The sequence below is a fragment of the Euprymna scolopes genome, chromosome 36 (assembly GCF_053919585.1).
Source record: "Euprymna scolopes isolate OS-2025 chromosome 36, ASM5391958v1, whole genome shotgun sequence".
Lineage (NCBI taxonomy): Eukaryota > Metazoa > Mollusca > Cephalopoda > Sepiida > Sepiolidae > Euprymna > Euprymna scolopes.
Window position 1 is genome coordinate 48,833,035 of NC_136517.1, and position 6,000 is coordinate 48,839,034.

General features: G+C 31.2%; 1 protein-coding gene across 22 annotated transcripts in view; it reads right to left on the reverse strand.

Annotated features, from left to right (window-relative positions):
• Positions 1-4,396, reverse strand: part of LOC145260458 (plasma membrane calcium-transporting ATPase 2-like) — a 567,808-nt gene extending 563,412 nt beyond the window's left edge. For 14 of the 22 annotated variants that reach the window (XM_080118538.1, XM_080118534.1, XM_080118531.1 and 11 more), the window contains exon 1: positions 4,037-4,396. The gene's annotated coding sequence lies outside the window, so the exon portion shown is untranslated. The remainder of the gene's footprint in view (positions 1-4,036) is intronic. The other 8 variants (XM_080118523.1, XM_080118517.1, XM_080118520.1 and 5 more) reach the window with 3 other exon arrangements.
• Between the last annotated feature and the right edge of the window lie 1,604 nt (positions 4,397-6,000).

Here is a 6,000-nt window from a genome sequence, read left to right on the forward strand (position 1 = left end):
AACAAGATCGATCTGGCATCCCACGAAATGTTGAAATTTAAATCCCATAGATACTTTCGTGGTGCTTATGTATTTTTGGAACCGCGCTATTTTAAAAGAGTTTTTCAGGTTAAATTCAAGTTTCACGAGATCTTTTATTATTAAATCGTTAGGTGAAAGCACAGCTTAGTTACAAAACACCCTTCCCTCCGCATGTTAAGAATGGTTTCGAAATAACGTTATTCCTATTCCGGCACGGTACCAAAAATACATTGCATCACTTTCGTTTTGAATTACTCTACAAGTTTATAAGAGAGCCAGAGGTACACTTTTTTTCTTTTTTTTTTTTTTACACATATAATCGCCGGGTTTCTAACAGTATTTTGTATAATTTTTTAGTTTGAAATCATTTTCCCAAACTTGACGTATTCAACGGATACCGTGTCACCAATTTGTCTTTTTCAAATATATCGATAAATACGGTATGATTTTCGAACGGAATAAATATTTTACATTAAATAAAAACGCTAAAAATTATCCAGTTAGGTAGAAAAGTAATTTATCTTGTCTTTGATAACATTCATGCGTTATATATATATATATATATATATTTTTTTTTTTTTTTTTGACAACTTTTTTTTTCGAATCTACGTGCATAGTAAAACAACCCCACTTTTTTTTTTTTTTTTTTTTTTTTGAGTTCGCTCCCGGCTTGAAACCTATGGTACCATCATGGTACTACCATGTTGATTTGACCCGATTCTCTGTAACATTAGAATAAATCAATAAAAAGAATATCTAATTTTAGATTTTTAATTAAATAAAGTTATTTCTAAATAAACTACATTTTTTTTTCAATTTTTGAGAAAGCACCGAACTTGAGTATGGTTAAATGTAGTAGAAAGGAATCTTTCTACAGGTAATAAAATCGTGCGAGACCACTTCTCGCGTGTTTATGTTCTTTTCGTCTCTTCGTGACTTATCTACCACCAATCTTATTGATTAAAAATGCAAAAAAAAAAAGCATAAAATAAAACAATAGAATTCTTGGTTAAAAGGGGTTTAATTAATCCAGTTATGCACTTACTGTCCATAATCAAGATGGCTGAGAGCGGATTATTTAACACAATCATTATTTACAGTAAATTGAATTGCTTAACGCAAAACGGTGCTTATCATTGTGCTATTTTTCATTGTATTTTCAAGTTAAATTTTTTTTTTTTTTTTTGCATTAAGTGAAAGTACAGAATAGTTACAAAACCCTCTCCAGCCCTCCACATGTTAAGAATGGCGTTCAAAATAACGGTGCTAGTGCAGCAGAGTAGAGAGTGATCCGCGGTATTTTTTTTTAATCGTATTTCCAAGTTTAATTAAAGTTTTATATGTTTTAGGTACAAAACACTCTCCCTCCCAATGTTAAAATGTTGTTTTTTTTAAATAACGTTATTATTTACGTCCGGATCACTTTCTGCACTAGTACCAAAATAACATTATTTCAACATGGTAACATAAGTGCATCTGCATAAGTACCTAAAAGAGTGGTTTTTTAACCAATTTCTGTTAGTATTTCCTTTAAAATAACTTATGTCGTTATAGTGAAGATTACCTAAAAGAGTAATTTCATTTAGTTATGAAATTAAATCCACCGTACTGCATTTCTGTTTCTATGTAAACAAGTCCAAGTCAGACATTTTTTTTTTTTAATATTTGAAAACTATAAAAAGAATTAATTTGAGACTATTGGAAAATTGAGAGCATTTAAACTGCCGAATTCAAAGTAATTTCTAAAATTACTACCAAATCTTCATGTGAACAAAAGAAAAGTTTTTGAGCTATTTACATTCAATAATTTTATAAATTGGAAAAAGACATGTCTTTTAGAACCAAACAACTTCATCTTTTTTTTTCTTAGAAAAAAATCTTAATTGAATTCGAAACGATAAGGAAGGGTAGATAAATGCATTTTGTTTTTCTTTGTATAAAAAAAAAAAATAAAGATAGCTCCAAAGAGAAATTGAAATTGGAGAAAAATTAGTGATAAATGTAAATAAAAAAAAAATCCTTATTTCGCGGTTTTTAGAAATTGTTTTCTTTCTCTGTATCATCAATGACGAAGATGAAGACAAAAATACATAGGAATTAAGATTTTTTTTTAAAGATAAGAAGTATACATTTAACATTAAGAGGGACTAAAAAAAACAAAAAAAGAAAAGTTAATGTTAATTAATCCTCGGAGAGAAAATACATTGTTTATATAAGAATTTAAGAAACCGCTCTAAACATTTTGGCAGCCATATTTTCCTTCATTTTACATTTTAGAGAAAAAAAAACAGCTTCTTCCTTCTTTCATTCTAAAAGAAGTAAATAAGAGATTTTACATAACACACACACACACACACCTACCCGGTGTAGCCCGGGATTCTTTTTATATATATATATATATATTAATAGGATTCTAAAAGTTCAATTTAATCATTACGGGATACTAATTTTGCTAACGTAAAAGAGTAAATTCAAGCAAAGTCCTCCGACGTTTGCTGCGGGTCTGTCAAACCAAAATCAAACATAAAAAAATGTATCCAATACAGAATATGTGTTTATGCATTTGTTATCGCACTATTTTTTATGGTATTTTCAAATTTAATTTCTACGATATTTTTGTTTATCAAAGTTATAGGTGAAAGTATAGAATGGTTATAACACACCCTTCCCTCTCCATGCTAAGAATGGCTTTCCAAATAACATTATTTCAGCATGGTAACAGATGCACAAGTACCTTTTTTTTTTTTTTTTTTTTTTTTTTTTAATTTCAATGAATCTTAGGAAGAAAACTTTTGAGGATATTCTGTATCGAATACATTTTATGGGGTTTGATTTTAGTTTGACAGTCCGTAGGAAGCGCCGTGAGACTTTGCTTGAATTTAACCAGGTAACGTTTTAACAATATCTATAATAAAAAAAAAAAATCTTGAATGTAAACAGCTACCAAAACACGAGGATTTGCTTAAACCAGAAATTACTTTATATTCAACATAAATGTTTTCAAATTCAAGTGTTATAATTTTTCTATTTGGATGGAAGTGCGGGTACTTCTGCAGTTTACGAACTGTGCTGAAATAACGTTATACTTACAGTGGAGAGAGCTTTATTAGCTATGTGTACTTTCACCTAATAGTTTGATAAAACGATATGGTAAAAATTGAATTCAATTTGAAAATCCTGTATCAAAAAAGAAATAGTACGGTTCCTAAACTGTAGAAGTGTCTCCCCCACCCCTCCCCAACAATTAACTAAAGATTAAAATGGCTGACTTATTTACGAAGAAACCAAAATGCATTCTGCTGGATTTAACTTCGTAATTAAATTATGATTTAACAGGATCTTTCCAATTTTGCTTTATTTTACGCTATTACATTTCATTTCAATAAATATTCGATTGATAAATAAAATAATGTCACGCAAAGGCGAGAAACATAGAAGTCTCAATTTTGTTAATATAGGATATTATGCATGCATAGCATGTAATTTTAAGATTAGAGTAAAGACACTAGTGCACACGAAACGTGAATGTAACAAATTTATATGTATTTTTCTCTTGAAATTCTGATTAGTCCTCCTTATTAAATAAAACAAAAATACAATGTCTAAAATATATAAGAAACTTGTTTTAATTAGAGGGGGAGATGTATTTTAGGTTTTTAACGCAGCTCACACACAAAAAAGACGTTCACATTAAAATAAAAATGTTTTTTGGGGATAGGGGTACATAAAATTCGGGGCCTATGCACAATAAAACATATCTACATAAAATTGAGAAAATAAAGACATTTTAAAACGCATGCAATTTAATGCATTTTCAAGAACTAATGTTATGATTTTTTTTTGTTTTTTTTACACCCGCCTTCTCGTAATTATTTAGAAGCATAAAACGAAGCAAAAGCCTAATTCTGCAGCCATTTTAAACTTTTTATATCGTTATTATTTTCTAAAGTGGTTTTTGTTATTGTTGCCATTTTTTGTTTGTTTGTTTGCCATTAAATAAAATCAAGAAATTTACCTTTCACCGTAACTTTGTCTCACACAGACACTTTAGAGAGAGACTTTTTTTTTTTTGTTTTTTGTTGTTGTTTTTTTTGTTTTTGTTTTTTTTTTTTTCCGACAACTCTAGCGACTCACCGGGTACACGTGACACACGTTTCAACGACGATGATTGGCTGGATAGGCTTTAACGACTCATTTGCATATTTAGGTCGCGGTGGGAGAAAAGCTTGTCAAAGGAGGTAGCAGCTGTGCGTGAGAGATGGCGGCGGCGGCGGCAGCTGGTAACTCTGACGTCATTTACCTCTTCGATGTTTTTTTTCCTCCTTTTTTTTCTTCCTTCCACGCCTATGAGCTTTCTCTTCCTAGACATAGCTCTACTCACAGACAAATTGGTTTATATATATATACATACATATATATATATATATATATATATATATATATATATATATATATATATAGTACTGTTTCGCTGTATCTCAGCTCATTAGTGCGACTAGAGTAGCCTCATCCCTAGCTAGTGATTGAACCTACAGCCATCTAGTTGATAGTCGGCAGTTCTAATCTCCGGACCATGGGATCGGTGCTCGCAAACAACCTCATCAAATCCCCATTTATATAGATACCCGAGTCAAGGTTAAGAATGTATTTGTAGGATAAAAATGCAGAGAATTTTCACCGGGTTTGTAAAATAGTGCTCAATAATAAATAGAGCTATATATAATAATATTTATTTCTATAGTCATGTAACAAGCTTTGCTACACTGCCATGACAATGTTTCGATCTGTAGTTATTAATAACTAAGATCTCGTCAGTTGAAAAGTCTGTCTTTTCATTTAGGTGTTCTTAAGTGCTCATCCTCAGTTCTGTTTCTACTAGGATCTTCTGATCACTCGATTGTCTCAATAAAGATAAAAACAAAGTATAACAAAACCCTCAATATACCTCTCCATCGAACAGTATTAGTATTATATTATTATTATATTATATTATATTGTATTATATTAGTGTTATAACATTGTCCAGGAACCAACATGTTGTAGCCTCAGTCGCAAAGAATGCATTTGTTATAGCATCCAACTGAACCAATTGGTTAACCATCAGAATAGACTGCTATATATCCTCCAAGAAATTCCAACAGAAACCGAACAGCCAGTCATGCTGCCACTATTTTCATCGAAACCACTTTAAACAATTGCTTTAAACGTAAGATGTTTTGAAACTAAAGTCATTTTTAGAACTGCCAGCAATCGCTACAAAGAGATTATAGAAAATGTGAGAGAATCATATGTTCAGCTCATCAAGTCTAAAGTAAAAGAACAGAGGCTTAGTTCCCATGAGTTTTGGTGAATAACAAACAAGGTCCTGAACAGATGCATGTCCTCTATCCTAATCTTCATCAATGGGGCTAAGGCAATTTCATCAGCATCTGACAAAGCCAAACTCTTTGCCAAGAACTTTGCATCAAACTCAACCTACGTGATCAGGGTTACCTACCTCCCAAATTTCCTCCTAAGATCAAAAAGAATCTGAGTAACATTTGCATATCTGTTTGTGATGTTGCCATATTCATCAGGAACCTTGATGCCAGTAGAACAATTGCTCCTGACAATATTCTAGTCACAGTACTCAAAGAGCTGCAACTGAAACTAGCATCTATTCTTGCAAAGCTATCTTAAAGGAGAAATGCTTCCCAACACCTTGAAAAACTTCATTAGTTTGCTCAATATTTTTAAAAAAGTGGAGATTGGTATTTTGCATCTTATTACCAACCAAGTAATTTTGTGTGTATCATGAGTAAGTTGCTAGAATCCATGTTAAATAGAAAAATTATCAAGCACCTCAAGAAAAACAACCTACTCAAGCAATATGGTTTCCATCCTGCAAGCTGATGTACTAACTGTAATTTTTCATAGGATCAGTGAATCTATTAATGGAGGTTTTCTCCCTAGAACAATAGCTCTTAACATATCAAAGAG